This window comes from Bactrocera neohumeralis, chromosome 3 (assembly GCF_024586455.1).
Source record: "Bactrocera neohumeralis isolate Rockhampton chromosome 3, APGP_CSIRO_Bneo_wtdbg2-racon-allhic-juicebox.fasta_v2, whole genome shotgun sequence".
Lineage (NCBI taxonomy): Eukaryota > Metazoa > Arthropoda > Insecta > Diptera > Tephritidae > Bactrocera > Bactrocera neohumeralis.
Genome location: NC_065920.1, coordinates 42,163,494 through 42,186,719, shown reverse-complemented (window position 1 = coordinate 42,186,719; position 23,226 = coordinate 42,163,494). Strand labels below are relative to the sequence as shown.

Here is a 23,226-nt window from a genome sequence, read left to right as displayed (position 1 = left end):
CTCTCTCTCTCTTTTATACTCTCGCAATTTGCAAAGATCAAAGGCGGGAAGTTCTTTCAGGTGTTGAAAAACTGTTTGTTCAAAAATGTCTCGTAAAAATTCCACACTTAGAGTTCCATTGGAATAACTCACTTATTGACCAATACACGTCTTCTTCTTCTTTATAGGCGTAGACACCGCTTACGCTGTTATAGCCGAACTTACAACAGCAAAGGTACAAAATGAATCAGGAAGTTTGAAAATATTAGAATTAGGTTTATGAGCTAGGGAAAGTATTGCCCCGATTTTAACTATTTTTGATACAAGTATAAAGGCATGATGTTATCATAAAATTATTATTTTCGAATTTCAATACTACATCTCACGCAGTAACCGATGTTTTCAGTAAACAGTTATCTAGTCTGAAAGCCACATATTCGGTATCTGGAATATCTGGGGCTTGAAAAGTTGTTTTACGATTTCGACAATTTTTAGAGGGTATATGAAATAACTATTTGAGCAAAATGTTATTTTGATAACAGCAATGACGCTCCATTTATATACAGTAAAATGAAAGAATCAGTTGGAATTCAAAAATGTTGCATATGGGTAGTAGGCGTGTTGTAGACCGATTTCACAAATATTTACACTGTGTCATAAAAACATTGAGATAATGTCATTCACAAAATTTCATTGAAATTTGTCGAGCAGCTACTGAGATATAGGAATTCACCCAAAGGTGAGCGGAACCATGGTCATTGTCAAATTTTGTAACCAGTGGAGTGTCTTCTAAAATTAGAGACAGAGTTTTATATTTTATTCGAAGGATGTGTTTTTAAATATATCTGAATGATTCAGAAATCATTGAGAACTGCTAGCAGGAGCAAGAGAACTAAAAAAAATCCAGCCTTAGCTTTCTTTCACGAAACTGCCGTTTTATCATTTTCCTAATGTCACACTTTTGGAGGCTGGTGAGCAAAAACTATAAACTAAACTTGTATGATTATTGAAAATGAGTCTCTGGTTAGCACAACTTTGTTCTGTCAACCTTAAACTGAAACTAAAATGGATCAATCGGCTTAACAGAAACGAATAATTTGACGAAAGTGTGTGTGTATATGTGTTATACTTGCCATAATTAACCATTCTGACTACTTGAGTACATAAAATGTCTATAACCGACTAATTCGGTTAGATTCTATCATTTTCGATCATGAAACTGAAAATTGCTCGACATTTTAAAAGCAAAATGTACACGAGTAATCCTAGGAACATCCACGATCTCCAGACAAATATTTGTGCGTAAATTTTCGGATCTAGTTTTCAAAGTTTTTCAAAGATCACAATTCAATAAACAAAATGACGCCTTCGGCACATGAAAACCTTATTCTGTTCTCTTATATAAAACCCTAATTAATCAAATGTAATACAACTCTATTTAGTAACATTGTGTGCTGGAATATGAAAACACGTCAATTAATAATTCAATCACAATTTGATTGATTGTGGGGTCAGTTTTAATCACTTGACTGACGTTTGATATTTACGTGCCTCAAATTGTAATTAATTTATAGATGTTATTCATTTCATTAGATAAGGCTAGCGACGTCAACCATAATTTTACTAAGCTTAAACAAAAGGCAGCCGCATTAGTGGGAAACTGTAGTGTGAATCACTACAGAAATAAAATATTTTAAAATAGGAAACTGATCTTTATGAAAATCTGCCGCAAAAATTCGCAAATGGTAACACTCGGCAACACTGTTTTTGCCTTACGAACTTTATCACGATTTTTGTTTATGCTGATGTATCCTCGTTCACAAAATATAATAATTTTATTTTAATCACATCCAGTTTTCTTTGTCACAGCAACCTATTATTTTCTGTCTTCATATACGAATCCTTTTTAAATCTTCTTTTATAAGACTGCATAGCTATTGCAATCAACTACCTTACACTATACATAGGTTGGTTACATCGTAATTGTAATGTACACCCAATGTTTTTGTCATATGTATGAAGAATTAAATTTGAAACTCAGCGTTGCAATTTCACGTTATTAATTGAACAGTGCTATTTAGACTACTTCGAATTTCTTGTCAGGGATCACCATAAAAACTGGTGAATGATCAGGAAAAACTCAACTGGAACTGTTTTGTGACCGTTGTCCAAAATTTTCTTAAAAAAATAAATCTTAAAATTGCAAAAATTTAAAAAATTAATTTTAATGTCATATAAAGTTATGTGGTATAATACATATGTCCTTAAAAATACCTTTGCTAGACTCTCATTTGGATTTCTTTCTGTGGATGCTGTGAATGACGAACAAGGCGAGTGGTTTCATCAAGATTTTTCTGTAATTGGGAGACGCTATCAAGGGAAATGCAGCGCAGAAATACCAACAGATGTTTGTGTGAGACTTAAAAATACCTTCCAGAAGTCAAATATTTCCGAAATTCATAAGTTTTTCTATATCAACTAATAATTTCTCTAAATGTAGCTGACGTTTGTACTTTTTAAGAAAATATTTTATTTCGGCAATGTCAAAATATAAATATTATTTCTAGAAATATATTCAATACTTTGAAGTGATAATAATTTTTGAGGTTTTTCTCCCCTCCACAGCTCACCTGCTGGGATTCCTTTTAGCCTGTTTATTTATAGAAATATCTCATGGACGCTTATAGTCTCAAAAGTCAAATTCAAAGGCAATAAATATTAATTTCGTTGAATACACTAAAAAAAATAAGATGAAAACATTTCTATTGACAATTATTAGACGCTGGCGCCATAATGCCGCTCTTTTTGTCCATTCATATGCGCCCAAACAAAAGTTACACAATGCAATAAAGCCGCAGTAAAATCAACTTGAAAGCAATAACAAATGAACAACGTAAAATCGGACAATGAATGCATGCGCATACATACGGACAAAATAGCCATATAAACACTTCAAAATGAACAAAATATTGAAAGCTATTAAAAACCCTTTCAAAGCAGCTAAACATAATAAAAATGGGTAGCACATTGCGGCTGTCAAGCGAACAATCAAACTCATTTACACACAAAGCAACAACAGTGTTGTAACTGTAGTTGAATGGAAAAAGCTCAAGCAATTTAACGATATTTTTACCATACAATACATCACAAATGCACAACTTTTTTCAAACACATGTACAAATACTCGTATGTATATAAATTGTGGTTTGTTTGCGCACCAGCGCTTATATGTGTGTTTGTGTGTGTGTGTGGGCAACTAATTGTTATGCGCTTGGACTTAGATGACAATCAATCTCAATCACATCAATTACAAGCGATTTCATAGCGCGTTATATTGCCACAAACGTACGAGAATAATAAAAATAGCGCTCTACAAACACACTTACATATGGGCACTTAGTATCTACATACATATGTACATGAGTATCAAATTTGAAACCCCGTAAACGCAATTTCATGTACATACATATGTATCTATCGCTCGCTACTCGTCCGCCCACCTCTTTATTGCAGAAGCACTGAGCTTTTGTTTTAAACAATGACTTGACCCGGCCTCTCCCTTTTATCACCCATATTGAACTTAGCCCATGTCTTTTTTATAGCTTTTAAATCAATTGTACGCAAAGTGTTGTTCATCAACTTGAGCTTCTTATGCTTCATAGCAAGCACAATAATTACAAACTTATTTTGCTTTTACAAATTGCTGACGAATGTTTGGGCGTACATGCCCTTGCTTTTACATCTGTTGAATTAAAAAATGTGTGAGGGTTTCCAGTGTGCAAAATATGTTCGTAGTCATGTATGTATGCGTAGTCTTTATACGTCTACTCATGAAAGAAATCATCGATGCTTTGTCAACCACAATTGCCACAAGTTTTTTTTGATTCTGATCGGTCAATTTGATGGATGATTTTACACTGGTTCGATCTGTACAGTTTCTCTACACGCTCAACATTTCTGCACTTTATACTCCAACCTTTGGTTCTGGATGCTACAAATTTCGTGTAAAATTTAATATAACCTGCTCAGGTTGATTTTATTATAGGATAGGCGAAGGTTTCCTCTCTATGAATGTCATTATGATATTTTATAGCCCTACAATACGTGTACTATATATGTACTCTTTCAGCTTAAGGAATTAATGTGACAATAAATTCGTTCATTAATTATTTTGACACAATCTAAATAAGATTTCAGTCAATATCTTGACATAACGCTCTGACCTGTGTATTCAAGAAAAGTAATTATTTCAAAAATTTTATAATATCCGTAACCTCACCTGCAATTTTTTTTTTGTCCGTGGACATCGCCTTAAGGTAATTTCATGTACATGGCTACGAAAGTTGCCATCAGACTCGGAGAGTCTGGGTTCCTAAAAGAACACGGGTCTGAACACTCAAAAATCCTCACTTATTTTGACTTCACACCGGTTCACTTGGATCATGGAGTCGCCAAACCGAACTCTGACGACTCTGAAGAAGCTGTATGGAAGAGGATGAGATGGAAACAACTCAACACTTCCTTCTTGACTGTACGGCGTTTGGGAGTTCAAGATTCAAACACTTGAGAGTGCATGCCCTCAGCTAATCTGTATTGGCTATTAAGCGTTTTGCTAAATTATAATTCGAACACAGGAGTTCTTCTTTTCTATGGCATCATAAAGAATTACATATAGTAGTCCACGTGCGATCTTTGATCAATCTAACCTAACCTATCCTGTAACTGACAGACTGACGAACTAACAGAGGTGAGGTTAAGGGGTCAGTAAGGTAATCTATTTTCAAATTTTTGTTTTGCATTTTCTGTTCCCTTATACCCATAGAATTAATGTAGAAACCCACTTTAGCATTGCAAGGTTTCGAAAAAGGCCCAAAAATAATAATACCGCTCGACGTTCGGAGCGCTCGGAGTGCACACCTCAAACTTTAAACACGTTTTTCTTAAAACACACTTTTTTAAACTGGCGGACATGACTCCGGCCGAACTACTCAACCAATTTGCTTAATTTTTTTTTAATGTTCACAAAACGCCTGGCTATCGTCATATATTTTTATATTTTTTATAATTTATTGACAATGTTATGGCAAATTTCATGTAAAAAAACATGGGGAAAAATTCCAAAAAAAAACGTTAATTAATTGTTTATTTATAAACATTTTTTCATGATTTCTGGTAGGGACCATAACCATTCACATACTTTTTAAGAATAAATTGGGTTTTTGTGTTTCAGATGATCCAAACATGAGAAATCGTGTCCGCCAGTGAAAAAATGCATCTCATTCACCCAGCCATTTCTCCGATAGATGTCCTCAAAAAATTCCGAAAAAATTTGTTTATACACTCCACTATATACATACCTCATGATAAAAGTTCTATTCTAGAATAAAAATTTCAATAAAAAAAGTAAAAAAAATACAGGTCAGATTACCCTACAGACCCCTTAAGATAACATTACAATCGTAGTATTAGTATTAGTATTTATTTATAATAATTCATATAACAAAAAGAGTTTTATTATATAAATGCATAAACGCAGCACTGGCTACGAGGCCTTCAGCCGGTAGTATTAGTATCAGTATTAGTAATATAGTTGCGTTTCCAAATAAATTTCATGAATAAACTCAATGGATTGCGGTTTATGCTTGGGATATGGCTTTTGTTTTGCCACTAAACTCGTATGAAAAGTCGGATTTTTTCGCAAACGACCTTCGGATAGAAGATATGTTGAAGTATAAAGGAAAACCTGGAAATTTGTTGGCATTTTTTAATTCTTCTGATCTTTCCTTAGATCAAATATCGCTTTCGATCCCTGATAGATTGGCGTCATAAAGGATATTCGCTGAAGCAACAGATTGCAATACTTGTTGAAAGCTGGAACAATATTATGGATTTTAATTAGAGCGCACATAATTTGTAAAGTTTTAAGACTATAAGATTGTATATATTTGTATTACACTTTCTACCAGATGTATAAATACCTTGTCTTGAAAGAAAAACAGTAAAAGTGTGTATGAAAGTTTCTATTTGCGTCTTCGTCCATTTTCAGAAGTAATACATAGACTATTTCAGGTATACCGAAATATCGACTTTTTAACATCAAATATAAGTTAAACGTCTATTCCGCTAGATTATTACAAAATACTTACTTTATACTTTGTTTGGAAGAACATCTGCATTAAAATTCACTATTTATGTGACATGCTCGAAAAAGGCCTATGAACCCCCCACCAATCGCAAATAATCCTACAAAACGATTCATCATTTTTAATACTTTCAATCTGTTCATATATAACTGTACATACTAGGTGTATACTATACATACAATGTATATGTCATACATATACTCATATGATTTATCAAATGCATAGCGCGACGCTTAAATACGTTTGAGCTGTCACATTATTGTTGTGACACACCTCAAAGGCACCGAGATGGCGTTAGGAACGAGGTGACAACGGGTGTATTGACATAAATCAGTAAATGAAATGTACGTGGATTATGGCTGATAAATTTTATCTAAGCACATATGACATTGGAATAACATATAAAGGCTGTAAGCTATGGAAAAGGAGTGACAGCAGCGCCATAAATACTTACATAAATATGGGTCTGCAGTTGATGTGGTTGTAGGTGGAGTTCACATACTACACTTTAGTATAGTATACATATAAACATCTGCACATTTATAGACTGCATATGACAAGAGCGCATGTCAGCTGTCACGTTGGCAATAGCTAAATTAAGTTCGAAGTTAGAAAACAGCTGAAAAATAGAAAAGGCAACTGGGGAAAACCCCGAAAATTCAGATAACCTGAGCTACGAATACATATAAGGCAATTTCATGTAAGCAGAAGTCAGATTGAGTGGTTGCGTCGAAGTAGTGCGGCGCAAGATGAAAAGGCGCATATCAGTCTGACAGCTGTCAAAGTCAGTAAATTACTTGCCGTATGCGTATACTTGCGACTACCAATAGCAGTATTCATTACTGTGTATATCAAGTAGCGGCTGTGCCACGTATGTTATGCCACGTTTGTGCTGTCATGTTGCTGTTGCCGATGTTAGTGTGTTTTGTTGTTTCTTTTTTCGTCAACGTCATCGTCAGCATTTAGTGAACATCAATGGCTAACAACAGCAACAACAACAATAACAGTAACAATAAATATTAAACAATAGCAATAGCAATAATGTAACAATATGTGCCAAGCATCACCGTCATCATCATCGTTGTCGTTGTCGTTGTTGTCATTGTCGTCGTCTTTCATGTCACTGTTTGCTGTCAACAGGCAACGCTTATGTTGCTGTTGCTGTCACCATTTGTTGCTATTGCTATTTATAATGTTTTCTCCACTCATTGGCAGTGGTATGTGCTTTTATTGTTGTTGCTATTGTTTTGTTAGTCAACTAAACTTTAGCGACGGCGACTTACGTGCCACCATTAGCACTACTACTACAACAACAACATAGTCGCAGGCATCGTCAAGTCTACAGCAACGACTCGCACTGCAGTCAATGATGTATTGACAGCAGTCACTTTTGTTATAAAGCATCGACACGAGCACATATCCTTACACACACACATACAAATACAAAAGCACACACGCATTTATAAGTTTAAAAAGCTGTCGCATGTTGCTGATATGCGCGTGTCTCGTTGCTGTGCCATTATCAGCAACATTACGACGTGTACGACAAAATGCAACTTTCCAAATAAGTTTTTTCTTGCAAGAAATGCGTACATATTTGCTGTTGCTTGTTTGTCTGTGCGAACATGAGCACTCAAATGTGCTTGTAAGTGTCAAAAATGACATTTCACTGTAAATGGCAGCGAGTTCTCGTGTTTCTCGCGCATTGCTTTTTAAGCCTCCCAATATGCATGTGGGTTTCGTAAGTGTATACATATATACATATGTTTGTATGTACATGAAACACTAATTCGTCGGCTAATTACCGAGATCAATTCAAATTAATGCAGCTCTCAATAAAGTGTGACATGTAGCAAATATACTAATAAAAGTGTTTACTGGTGGTGAAACTTATTTCCGTTGAGGGAACAGTCTACTATCGCGCTCAAATTTCGGATATGTTTTTGAAGATCGACAACAAAAAAAGACAAACTTACTTTTATTTCAATAATTATTTCCTAAATTTGTTAAAAAAAAATATATTAGGTTGTCCAATAGTCTCCTTCCGCTTTTTTGCTCTTTATTCAATGCTTTATAAAAAGTGTTACAGTGATCGGATTTAGTTCAAATATGTGCCGTTTCGTTCGATAATCTGTTTCCATCTAGACGGCAACTTCATAATACCCCCCTCGTAGAAGCCCCTCCTTATTTGCGAAGAACTCGGACAGCCACTTTTCACAAGACTCTTTTGAGTTCAACTTTACACCAACAAGGGCGTTCGCCATGGACAGGAACAGGTGGTAATCACTTGGCGCTATGTCCGTGCTATATGGTGGATGTGATAAAACCTCCCATCCGAGCTCCCGTAACTTCTGACGAGTCATCAACGAAGTATGTGGTCTGGCATTGTCCTGGTGGAACACTACACCCTTCCTGTTGACCAATTCTGAACGCTTCTGGTCGATCGCCTGCCTCAAGCGGGCCAGTTGTTCGCAGTAGATGGTAGAATTAAGCGTCTGGCCATATAGGAGCAGAATGGTGAATGATTCCTTTCCAATCCCATCAAACACACAGCAAAACCTTCCTGGGCGTCAATCCCGGCGTGACCACTGTTGGGACGATTCACCGGCCTTCGTTGCCAGTCACCATCTACTACAAAAATGGGTCGAGCTCATTCCGTTTCAGCAGCATATCGCGGGCGTTGATTAGATCCAGAAGGTTTTTTTGCGTCAAATCATGCGGCACCCAAATTTGATCGGTATTCGTCGTCACAGGTCTTCCGCCGGCTGGCTTATCCATGGTGTCGTTTTCACCCGCTCTGAATAATCGAAACCATTCCTACGCAGTTCAAAGTGATAGAGCATCATTCCTCAAAACATGATTAATCGCACGGAACGTTTCTCTATCGAATTTGCCTTTAACGAAGGAAAACTTTAAACGAGCGCGAATTTCCAAACTAATCATGAATAGCGTCGTTTTGTACGTTATATCAAGACCTTTCAAAGATGTATTGTAGCGCTTTATACATAGCCGCAAAATTCAAAAGAAAAAAGACAGTTTGACGATCTCAAATATTTTTCTAAACTCTGTCATTTGAAGCGTCCGATTTAATCTAGTTAACTTCTTGACAAATTATTTGAGCTATCAGACTTTGGCAAAATATACTGAAAGTAAGGCTGTGGCAAGTTAAGTTAGGTTGAAGTGTTGATGCGAATCGAGGCATCTTATTGAAAAGCTGAAGGAAATGGCAATCGAGCTTATTTCTTTCATGTCTTATTAAATAAGTGCGTTTGTGAAAAAAAAAGATTTGTAGTGATATTTTGCAGGAATGGATTAACATTTGGAATTACCTTTTTCAAGAAAATTTGATGATAAAGACGACGTTGATTCTTAGAAATCCTGCTATATGAAACCAAATAAAAAAGTTATCTTATTCTGTAGAACATATATATTTAGTATATTTTGTACGCTTTAGCTTTAAAGCAATTAGAGGATACAAATAAAATTGAATAAGTGTGTTTTGTAGTTCAACCTAATCGTTAAAGGACCCACGTAATGCTCAGCTGTTGGACATATGGTGAGTGAGTAATGCAAGTTTTACTTTGAGAAAGAATCAAAAGAAATTTTTTTGTTTTTTTTTTATACAAAAAATAACGCTTGTAGCACAATGTGGCTTATTTATTTTTTATCCGAGCTCTGCGACTAGCGAAGCTATCATTCCTAAGTTTGCGAATATTCCCACAGGCCTCATGAGTATATTATTTATAAATATTTGAATGCATAAAAGTTCTGTACCAAACGGGGGTCTGAAGAACTCATAATCTACATATATCAAGCCACTTGTTGAGCAAATTTAGCTCATTGTGACCATTTTCGAATCCTAAAACTCAACTATGTGCTCTGTAGATCGGCTTCGCGGCACTCGATAGCTGCTTATGGTCAGTGTCATCAATTCGCAGCCAACATTATTGAGAAACTTAGTTGTTATACAAAGAAACCGAACGCTAGCAATAAATAATTTAAGCAGTCAGAAATCACGCAGCAGAGATCGCGCAAACAAACGAAATGAGAAACGAAGGCATTATAAATTCGAAGTGAACAAAACCCAAAAAACAACGCTGAACAACAAAGGAAGCGAAAAGGTGTTAATGACACATTCATTGTGTGTTATTAATTAATAGTTGGTGATAGATATTCAGTATTTCCGTGAGACCTTTCACAGCTGTCCGCTTACATACATTTATTTATTATCGATTTATGTGCTTTCTTATAATAATGACTACTATCGCGGAGAATGGTGCACTTTCCAAAGCTATTATTTAAGTTATTTTTACGTCCATATTTCAGTGAATCGATTTTGGGAAATGGAGGAGAGGAATATAATATATGATATTATATAAGTATATTGTGACATAGAAGTCAAAATATGTGTATATAACGGTTATATAATTTATATATGTTTGTCTACTCTATTTATATGATCATAACAGAAAGTTACGTTGACGAAAAGAAACGAATTACCAAGCTTTAAAAGTAGTTTCAAATTCTTACAACTATTTACACCTTCTAAACAATACAGTTTGGACTTTTCATCGGCGAAACAACGCAGTCAAAGCTTATTGAAGTTAAGAAGCATTTTGCTATCTTTCGGGCAACGAGATTGATACAACGCTAACAAAAGTTTTGATCCTTTTAAGCAAAAAACTGGTCCAAATGGTTTTTGATGTCCTGGTTTGAGGTGAAGGTTACCCAATCCAAAAAAAAATTTCACAGACCAGAACAAGTAATAATTCGAAGGACCCACCTAGGGTGTATTAGCATATCCCATTCAAGCTGTAAAAGTTTTGGCGAGTAATCAAATTTGTATGAGGTTCCCCATTATCCAGGTGGAACCATACACCTTTTCAACTGATCAATTCTGGTTTCTTATGTTTGAGTGCTTCAATCAATTTGTCTAGCTGATTACAATACACTTCGGAGTTAATCACGGTATTGTCAGACAAAAGCTCAAAATATCTGATTTCTTAGAAATTCCACAAAACATTACTTTTTTTGGTGATTATCGGTCTTCAAAGAGATTTGAACTGGTTCATCCTTTTTAGACCACGCTCTCTTGTCCTTTACATTCTTGTAAACAACTCAGTTTTGGTCGTCAGTAAAAATGCGACGAAGCAAATTTCGTTCTGTAAGATCATGAGGGACCCTTATCTGAAGCTTCGAAATTAATTCTAAACATTTCCTGTGCTTATGAACGGTCTCGTCAGACAAATTTACTCTTTCAGCAATCTCTGTAGTTGTTATTTGACGACCTACATCGACAAACGACTTTGTTTTGTCCACATTGGTCTCAAGAGTTCTTCCAGAACGTAGTGCATCCTCAAGATCGAAATCGTCTAAACGAAATTTTTCAAACCAATTTTGGTGTTCGGTCAACACATTTTCTGCGTACCTATCACATAATTTCGCCCTGATGTAGGCTACGAAATAATTTAAGAAGATCAGCTGTTGTCATCTAAAGAAATTACTTAGTGAACAGAGGCAAGAAACTGAGTCGATATACCCAATCCGTTTGTCTGTACATATGCGAACTAGTACCAAGCTTTTTAGATATCAATCTGAAAATTTTCGCACGTTTTTCTCCTCAAACGGGTTCGTTTCTTGGCATCACTTGTTGGTTAGATTATTGTTCAAGAACTTTTGCTTAGATTATTGTTCAAGATAATATTACAATTTCTAAACAAATTGTTCAGATCGGACCACTACAGCATGTAGTTGCTCCACAAATTGACAGAACAAACTCAAGACACCTACAATGCAGTTATGGAGGGTATTATAGCTTCAGAACAGCAGAAGTTATTGTTTTCCTATCTTTTTTTAAATCATCCTACAAAAAATTGTACTTTTATTGTCAAATCTAAAGATCTTGATAGTCAGGGAATATCATCTGTGCATGCCCGATACCAAAAAAAAATCTGAACAAAAATGATTAATCTAAAGCGCAGTGGAGCATGCTGTCCCGACTTGTTGGAAAGAGTAATGATCAAGACCTTATGCGGAATGTTGTTTCAAGGGGCTCCGATATATTTTTGGTGCACCAAATATGAAAATTTTGCCTACTAACTCCGTCTTCCTAAGAACTGAATGATTAATTGTAATATAAAGGCTAATGCTAAACCTCGTTCTTGTAGTGTTTAGTGATTTATACTATGTTCGGACCGACATTGAAAACATTTTGAAAACACATTTGTATGTTGTGGAATCTAAGTCGTTCTGGACCGACAATGTGTGTTTTCGATGAGTTTTCAGTGACAACTATCAATAGCGGCATTCTCTTGCTCTTGCAAGATTGCACGATGACACAAAATGCAAAACTCCTATACCGAAATATACAAGGCCAAGAGAGCACCCATTGCAGAATCTAGTGATATATGACGGTACGAAAATAAACGTGGGTTTTGGTCTGACATATTTATAGCCATTGCAAATAGTTTTCTGCGTGTGTTTGTTGTTGTGCCGTTGCACCAAGAGGAAAATTCTGCAATTTCTACACCGTGCAAGGTTTTGCAAGAGCAAGAGAATCCCCCTAATATGAGAATATCAAGCGACAGCTGTTTTTGTATATGGAATGTAAGCAAATATCAAGTGACAATTTAGGGCCGGCAAAATATCTCTTCCAAAAACATCGATTAAACTATAGCAGGCACCGATTATAATGAGTGGAATGTACGTTTTCAAGTAGTTTTCAGCGAAAAATGTGTTTTCGTTTGACAGATTTTACATGGACGAAAACATAAGTTTTCGTGCGAAACCCAGTTTTTCCCACGAAACATGTTTTCGTTGTCGGTCCGAACATAGTATATAGTAAAATAAGAAATTTATGATTTAACACCAAATAGGCGTGGCTAATCCATTAAAATGTGGGTGTTTCCTTTTTATTGCCTCGCAGTTCATAATTGCATGCAATTCAAAAAGAACTTGCTCTGATATTAAACTGACAGTTTTAATTATATTAATGATTCCTGCAGTCAGCTGACATTTGCACTTTGCATGCTCGCATGAGTACTCGTATACTATATTGTTGTAGCTTTTGCTGTCAGGCGTGCGTTATTGTTGTATGTTTGCCTTTTATTGACTCGCTGGCACAGCTATTTAAGCTGTCTGTCAATTAGCATTATTTTCGTTCTTCGTTACTTACCGCGTTTTCAGCGCTTTCATATGAATTCAAAAAAATTGAAATTAATTTCTGCGTCGCGCTTATACTTTTTTTTACCATTCCATAGCAATTTGTTTGTGTAATGTCTTTTTTAATTTTTTTTGTTTCTTTGACGACTTTAAAATTATAATAAATACAAATACTTTGCGACCAGCTGGTACGCGTCCATCCAATTTTTCATACGCTTTCTGACAGCAAATTATCAACAAGCTGTAATTTAACGGCGCGTTGATGATGATTTCTGCCGACCATTGCTTTTGTTGTAGCCACTCGGCTGTCATGTACTATACATTAGCTGTTTAATAACTCTGTTGTTGTTGCTGTTTCATATAGCGTAACTTGTGTTATATGGTACCGGGTCCGCTCGCTCGTTCGTGCGTTCACTCGTCGCGACTCGTCTTTATCTGCTTTGCCCGCGATTTTCGGTGTGCGCGTTTTCGCATTGCAATGCGCAAACAAATGATGACACTGACAGCTGTCAAGTCTAGTTTATTTGATTTTTATTAAAATTAATTATTCACAGACATCATAAATCATTTAAAAACACGCCAGCTCACCATGTAGGTAGGGTAAGCGTTTTTTTACATGTGGTATTTATTATTAATACGCTTTTTATTTGTGTTTTGTTTCACCGGGTAGCGACAAAAAGTTTTGCATATTAAAAAATTAAGGTTAATTGCATATTTTTTACGCTTTGATATGATTTAGCATTCGTTTTAATTCGCCTCTTCTCATGACAGCAGCAATGCTTTGAGGTCACTTTTTATGACATTCGTACAATGACTTTGAGTGAAAGATTTGTAATAGATTTAGTGACAACTTAATGCCATTCATATATGAATCATACTAAATTCATATAATTTTATATTTAAAATATACTAATATTTTATATTTCTTGATAGAAACAATTGTCTAAGCTTGTGATGGCACGAATATTACAGTTTAGGTCGCCTCACAAGCTGTTGAATAGTGTTAGAACAGTATAAGTAATACTGCTTATTATGCATTCTTAGTTACTTCTTTTAAGCATGACGATCATATTCTTATAATAAATTATAATACAGGTAGTAATCGATAGATTCAAACTCAGAGAGAAAGAAATCAATCACTCCTTGAATTTATACATGCCTCGACGCAGAGCAACCAGCGAAACTGAACTGAACAGAACTAATTTATTAATGTTCTGTTCTGCTTTCATTATTAGTATTATAACATGGTATTTAAATGTACTTGCATTTTATATTTTTCAACTAAGAAACCAAAACGCTAGAAATGAGAAAATAGCTGATTGCGATTTTCGACAAAATTAAATGGGATACCACCGAAAATTGTCCTTCAGAGTTGCAATTTTGTATAGAAAAATTAACAGCTGTTTTGCAACATTACCATTTTCCGAAATTTGCACGAAATGCCACAAATTTGCGACAATCTGAGTAGGTTTAGACATCTATCTGTAACACGTGAACTAGTTCCCCAGTTTTTGAGATATCGATCTGGAATTTTGCAGACGTTCTTTCCTTCTCAAGAAGCTGCTCATTTGTCGGAACTACCGTTACCGGAGTGCTATGGCATATAGCTATCATACAAACTCTTCGATGAAAAACCAGTCCTGGTATAGAAAACTTTTGTGTCTGACGAGATGTCTTTAATCAAATCATTTAATGAAAATCAAGATAACGGTCTTTGTACACACTTTTATGTTATAAGAAATGCAACTTTGAAAGATAGTACACTGTCGGTATGGCCGAAAGGAATTATATTTCTTGTTTGAACTATATTTTATTACTCAAACTGATTCTTTGTAAATAGCGACACCTAAAAGGGTTTTGGATTTTGTTAGTTTATAACGAGTTAACTTTCTTATAAATAAAAAATATATGATTCACTTGCATATACTTATTAAACCCTGAAAACGCCTCCATCCGTCAGTATAAACGCGAACTATTCAATTAAGAGATGCTAATCTGAAATTTTGGACACGTCCTTTCTGTCCAAAAGCTGCTTATTTGTATGATGCGCCGATATCGCTATAACATATAGCTGCTATACAAACTGATCGATTAAAATCATGTCTTTGAATCAGAAACTTTTTTATTTGACAATTTCCGATTAAACTTTAGCTTACATTACACCGGTCAACAGCTTCTTTGCGCATGGGTTGTATATATCTTATTTTTGTTGCTTTTATACGTCATAATAAGAACTAGAATATACATAAGAATAAGAAAAGTAGTCCATTTGGTTTTTTTTTGTATAAAAAACAAAAATGTACAAAAATTTACATAATGTATATTTTATTAGAAGATACCGATCATTCATTTAGGATTCATTCTTACAATACACATTTTAAAATAGACTACAAAAGTTTAAAATTAAAATATTTTATTTTTAATGGCTTGTTTCACAGAAGTTTCTCTTATTAACCCCAAATGTAATTCCCAATCATGCTTTTAGTTTAATGGCCTTAGTAACGTCTATTAAATTCCATTATACCTGCTCTCTTGATATCTTTGATTTTATCTAAATGAAAATTTTAGATGTACATCTTTAGAGACATTCTAATCCAATAATGGAGTATTTTGTAATCATGTCAGTGACCAGTTCGTAATATTTGTCAGGGCTATTGGCTTCCAAGGAAACCATGCAATACTCCTTGAAACTGTTCCCAGTTTTGTTCTTCTCATTGATAAATAACTTCGGAAAAATATCACACTCCATAATTTTTCAGGGCCTATAAAGATACCAGCCTTTATTTTCGCATCTGAAAGCGTCGAAAAGAGGTTCTTGAGGATGTGAAAGCTTCGGACTGACAACTAAGATTACAAATTGTTTAAAGAAAGCCAATTTAGTATGCAATGTCGGCATTAATATAGTTTTGACGTTGTAAAAAAACCCACCATCTTAAAATCTCCCAACTTCTCACTTGTATTCTAAATATTTATTTTCTGGTAATATAATTTTAATCGCAATAGCAATAAATCTAATTAATTTTTTCATAGCTTAAGTCTCTTATTAAATCATTGAAATCTTCAGAGTTGATGAGACGTAGTACATTTGGCTCAGATCCCACAACAAAAAAACAAAACTTTCGATTTGTGACCGTCCTTTCCCATATACATAAAGTATGTTTGCTTATAACAGGTAATCCAAGTAGAGGTCCTTTTTTATACTCTCGCAACAATGTTGCTAAGGAGAGTATTATAGTTTTGTTCACATAACGGTTGTTTGTAAGTCCTAAAACTAAAAGAGTCAGATATAGGGTTATATATACCAAAGTGATCAGGGCGACGAGTAGAGTCGAAATCCGGATGTCTGTCTGTCCGTCCGTCCGTCCGTGCAAGCTGTAACTTGAGTAAAAATTGAGATATCATGATGAAACTTGGTACACGTATTCCTTGGCTCCATAAAAAGGTTAAGTTCGAAGATGGGCAAAATCGGCCCACTGCCACGCCCACGAAATGGCGGAAACCGAAAACCTATAAAGTGTCATAACTAAGCCATAAATAAAGATATTAAAGTGAAATTTGGCACAAGGGATCGCATTTGGGAGGGGCATATTTGGACGTAATTTTTTTGGAAAAGTGGGCGTGGCACCGCCCCCTACTAAGTTTTTTGTACATATCTCGAAAACTACTATAGCTCTGTCAACCAAACTCTATAGAGTCGTTTGCTTGAGGCCCACTTATGGACCAAAAACCATATCTCAGGAACTACTAGACCGATTTCAATGAAATTCGGTATATAATATTTTCTTAACACCCTGATGACATGTACGAAATATGGGTGAAATCGGTTCACAACCACTCCTTCTTCCAATATAACGCTATTTTGAATTCCATCTGATGCCTCTTCTGAATAATACGAGTATATACACTAGGAACCAATGATGATAGCGGAATAAAACTTTACAAAAATACGGTATTTGAAAAATATGTAAATGACGTATAATGAAGTCACGATTATCACTTTATTGTGCGAGAGTATAAAATGTTCGGTGACACCCGAACTTAGCCCTTCCTTACTTGTTGAATAGTTTGTTTTTGTCTAATCACCCGTGAGTCGTGCTAAGCTGTCATATTACTTTTGTGCTGTATTATGTAAATAAGCCAAATTACCACATTTGGGACCAAGTGCAACCTGAAGAGATTCAAGAGTTGCCATTTTATGCAGAAAAACAACGGTTTGTGGTGGTTTGCGGGTCGGTGGAGTCATCGGTCGTATTTCTTCAAAAACGATGACGGTGAGATCGTAACCGTCTATAGCGACCGTTATCGCAATGATAGCCCACTATTTGAAGTCTGAAATTGAAGCTCGGGATCTTGGCGACATTTAGTTTTAACAAGATGACGTCATTTCCCAAACACCGGAAGTCTTTTTCCTGTGGTTATATGTATCATCTAAAGTCTATGTGAACAATTCCTCCTCGATTCAGGTCTTGGAGCAAAACATCACGCGTGTTATTCGCGAGAGATAGTCTTCAAAAAATAAATGCCAAAGGATGTTCTTTCGAATGATAATAAATAACGCTTTAAACTTCGAACAAATTTTCCAGATCGGACAGTTATAACAAATAGCAGTCGTATAACCATATTTTAGCTCCGGTGTAACCGAAGTCGAAGGTTTTTCTTGTTTTTATTTCAAAGACACGCTCCTAATGAAATCGCATTTCCGTTTCATTTGACATTCATATAAATAAAACTATATAGTATGTATGTATGTATATGTGTATATTCCGGTATTTATAGATTTGTGGCTAAGCTTATAATTTATGTATGACCTGCATATCTCGGCACTCGATAAAAATACATACCTACGTAATATATACATACATATATACATCTATATCCTCTGTTATTTTTTCCGTTTATGCCAACTTCTTTGCTTTTTGCAAAAATTTCAAATGTGCGAACACAAACACTCACATATATTCCTGCATAGGTAGATGTGTATGTGAGCCAGCATATAAACAATGGAATTGCTTTTCGCTCGTTGTTCACGGCGTTGCTGTTATTACTTTATGATTTACAACTTTCGGCATCGTAAATAACGCATTTGTTTGTTGTTTAGCCGCTGTCTGGCTATGTGTGTGTGCAAGTGCCGCTCAGTTAGCTGGCGCTGCTACGTTTTTATATTTCTTTAATTTTCTTTTGCGGAATTTTGAGTTGTTGTTAGTATACAGTGTAAGTAATGTAAGTGTGCAGTAGTTACTCGGACTTCTTCTCTTTTTTTCACATATTAATATTAATATTCCTTTCGGTTACGTTTCGTTGGCAGCGACAGAAGATTCTAAATTTTAATATTTCGCTTTAACAATGGCAACAAAGAGTTATAGCCCAGAACTTTAGTGCGGCAATGAGTGCTCACGACTACCCACTAGCGCTTGAGAATTTAGTATAGTTATGTAGTGTAGTGCTCAGTGAGTTTTTTGGATCCTACAACTTGGCTGATTGTTGTTTATAAACGCACCGGAGGACTTACATACATTAAGGATATAAGCAACAAAATGTGCGAGATAAGAAGAGGGTGAAATAGCTTGTGGAATTGTTTTTTGATATTTCAAATAAGCGATTAGACAATAGAGAAGAAATGCTAAAGACTAACTGAAGATCAATTTATGAACTCTACAAAATTGATAAAGAAAGAGCTTTCGCATGAATAATAGCCATTCGTTTCGACACTACTCTCCTCGAATTGCTTAAAGTGTTCTTTTGAGCATTGTTCTTGTTATAAATTTGTATGTGAAAGCAATGACAGTATATTTTATAATAAATCTCTAATTGAATTCAATTTAAGAAAGCATATCGGTAGATCGTTCTTTGAAATCCATTTCCACGACTCTCGATGTAATGCATCGCTTATGTAACCAGTATGGACTCTCATTTATATCCGATCAAGAATTATCAACTCGGCGGCATTAGCGTGCTGTATACACTAATTAGCTAACGCTAAAATCTTTCGCTTGTATTTTTACCAGTTGCTTGTTATTTTCGTTACTTTCAGTTATCTGAAATATCGATGAAAGCTCTCATTGTCCATAAATCTTCGAATAGTGTTTGAGGATTTCCCCAAATTGGTTATTTCTCAAACGTCATAAATATAGACACGTCTAATTGCCTATATTTCTATACATACGTAAATTTTTATAATGCTACTCGAAACCTCACTAAACCAGCATTTAATCTGCTACAGGCACAAGCAACTTAATTTATCGCATGCGTTATTGTTGGCGGCATGACAAGCCACAAAGCAGCTGCTTTGATATCGTTAGACATGTGAACGGCTTTGTCGCGCATATTTTGGTAATTTACGCTTTTGAGAGCCGGCTATAAATTACGAGTGGTGAGATTTAGAAGATTGTGTGGGTGGGGTATCTTAGAAAAGCTCGTAATCTAACTAAAACTTGCTTGTTCAAAGTTATTTATGTGAAAATATATGTGGATTATAGTGAAATTTCGCGTTGACGGCAAAAACACCAGCAACATTTAGGATTAAATAAGATATTCAAAAAGTACGACAAAATATTTGAAAAAATTTTCCTCAGATTAACTGTTTTTTTGAGATTAACTAGTAGACGGAAAGATGGCACAAGCTTCTAAGTGACGAATGTTTTTTTCGTTTTAATTTTTTTTTTTTTGAAAATTAATATTTTTCGAAAACCAAAACTATTTCGTTTTATTTAATGAAAAAAAAAATAAATAAAAAAGATTTTAAAAATGGTAAAAAGTGAAAGAAATTCATACTATGAAATAAAAAAATACCGTACTAAACAGTAGCCACCATTTAACCACACCCCTCCCTTCTTCTGCCATATCTAAAGTCGCCCTTAAATTATTTTTCTCTTAAGCTGCGATACTTTATATTTCGAAGGATTTCATCATACTTCGATTTTTTTTTTTTGTTTTCAAAAATTTTCTATCTAATAGTTCAGAGGTTTTTGCCGTTCCCCATTTGTACTCAAAGTAGAAACACAAATTTAATAACCACTCTTTGATTTCTTACCAAACCATAAATTTAAATTATAATTATACTTAAACGATTTTGCTAAAGTATCCACCACACTTTCTCGAATTCATCACAGGGGTTGAGACTATTAGATTTTACAAGCTTATATACATACATACAATTAGTGGCAGCGATAGCGCTAAAACAAATAGACCTGACATCCGAACATTAGTCAAATCACATTTTTACAAGCAACACGCAACCATTTAAAGACAATAACACTTAACGACAAAAATAGTTGCACATAAATAACATGAAACAGTACAACTGACAACACGAAGACCACTCACCGTAACATAACGACTGCGAAAGCCATGACAAACAGAGCCATAAATTAATGTCGTGTCTGCTCATTTTTCAAATATTCGAAATGAATGTATTGTCGAGGCAAGGAAATGAAGGAAAGTTTAAAAAATGCAAAATTGGTGAAAAATATTATAGATGAAATAAAAAGCATATAAATTATTGCCATTTGTAGAATATTAATAATACTTTTTTAAAGTATTAAAAAGCAAACTGAGAAGTTCGTGCAGTTTTAAGAAAAAAATTGACTTTGTTAATCAACATAGGTTCAAAAGGAGCAATACTATAGCAATCTGCAAACTTATCGATGCCATTTATGTACTTATATAGGGTGGCGCAAAAGTCAGAAGATGATCAGAAGATGCTATAAATTTTGCAATTGACCTCTAATGTCAGTTCGGCTTTGACATTTGTAGATTAAACACATGCGAAATACATGTAAATAAACAAAGGTACGCTACACTGCGTGCCACAACCGGTATGCTGAAGGATGCATTTCCCGGGCGCCTAATCTCCCGTTTTGGCGATATGCACCGGCCAGCAAGATCGCCTGATTTGACCGCTCCAGACTTCTCTTTGTGGGGCTTTTTGAAGTCGCGGGTTTACAAGTATGTCAACAAGCCTCAGACTCTTGCTGCTCTTAAAGACAATATCCGTTAAGAATGTGAGGACCTATCGCCGGAAGTTCTGGCCAAAGTGATGGAAAATGCCATAAAAACCAAGAAAAAACGTTAACTTCGGATGCACCGAAGCTAATATACCCTTCACAGGTGCATTTCTTTTAGTAACTATCTGTACAGTTTGTATGGAAGCTATATGCTATAGTAATCCGATCTGAACAATTTTTTCGGAGATTATATTGTTACCTTAAGCAGTAATTCATGTCGAATTTCGTGAAGATGTATCGTCAAATGAGGAAGTTTCCCATGCAAGCATTTGATTCCGATCATTCAGTTTTTATGGCAGCTATATGCTATAGTTAACCGATCTGAGCAATTTCTTCGGAGATTACATTGTTGCTTTAGAAAATAATCTATACCAAATTTGGTGAAGATACATTGTCAAATGTGAAAGTTTTCCATACAAAAACTTGATTCCGATCGTTCAGTTTATATGGCAGCTATATGTTATAGTGGTCCGATATCGGCCGTTCCGACAAATGAGCAGCTTCTTGAAGAGGAAATGACGTTTGCAAAATTTCAAAAGGATATCTTAAAAACTGAGGGACTTCTTCTTCTTCTTAATTGGCGTAGATACCGCTTACGCGATTATAGCCGAGTTAACAACAGCGCGCCAGTCGTTTCTTCTTTCGCTACGTGGCGCCAATTGGATATTCCAAGAGAAGTCAGGTCCTTCTCCACTTGGTCCTTCCAACGGAGTGGAGGTCTTCCTCTTCCTCTGCTTCCCCCGGCGGGTATTGCGTCGAATACTTTCAGAGCTGGAGTGTTTTCATCCATCCGGACAACATGACCTAGCCAGCGTAGCCGCTGTCTTTTAATTCGGTGAACTATGTCAATGTCGTCGTATATCTCGTACAGCTCATCGTTCCATCGAATGCGATATTCGCCGTGGCCAATGCGCAAAGGACCGTAAATCTTTCGCAGAATTTTTCTCTCGAAAACTCGTAACGTCGACTCATCGGTTGTTGTCATCGCCCAAGCCTCTGCACCATACAGCAGGACGGGAGTTATGAGCGACTTATAGAGTTTAGCTTTTGTTCGTCAAGAGAGGACTTTACTTTTTAATTGTCCACTCAGTCTGAAGTAGCACCTGTTGACAAGAGTTATTCTGCTTTGGATTTCGAGGCTGACATTGTTGTTGCTGTTAATGCTGGTTTGAAGATAGACGAAATTATCTATGACTTCGAAGTTATGACTGTCAACAGTGATGTGGGAACCAAGACGCGTGTGCGACGAATGTTTGTTTGATGGCAGGAGATATTTCGTCTTGCCCTCATTCACTACCAGACCCGTTTGTTTCGCTTCCTTATCCATTCTGGAGAAAGCAGAACTAACGGCGCGGTTGATGAGGCCAGTGATATCAATATCATCGGCATACGCCAGCAGCTGTTCATTCTTCTAGAAGATTGTACCTTCTCTATTCAGATCTGCAGCTCGAATTGAGCCATTTGTTCTATAGTTGTGAATTCTATGCGCGTTTTTTATGAAAGTGAGTTCGAACTAATGTACGCATTAAATATTTTAGGCTCACCCTCGACTTGAGTTTTGTGATTATAACTGCTTTTCATTGTTCTGAAAGCTTCCCTAAATTAGTAAGGTGATTGTATAAAATTGATATAACTGAAATCAAATCGCCCATTTTATTTCCACTAATTCCTAGTATTTTTATCTACATATAACTACAAACACATATTTCGAAGAAATACTGCAATGAGTCATAAGTCTCAGCATTTAATATTAATTTAATGACATACTCATAAATCAAGTGCAACCAAATATTATATATGAACCAAGAAATGTTCTGAAATCTCAAGTGTCTGATAAAGTAAAATTGACTTGATTCTCATAGAAAGTTTATTATACACTAGAATTCAGCAGTGCCAAGATTCCTTAGCAATTTTCGACCAACAAAAAATTTTTTTGACTC

At 35.4% G+C, this 23,226-nt stretch overlaps 1 protein-coding gene across 1 annotated transcript in view; it reads left to right on the top strand.

Annotated features, from left to right (window-relative positions):
• Positions 1-23,226, top strand: part of LOC126753684 (zinc finger protein Elbow) — a gene marked incomplete at its 5' end in the record, with an annotated part of 110,358 nt that overhangs the window by 629 nt on the left and 86,503 nt on the right. The window lies entirely within an intron of this gene.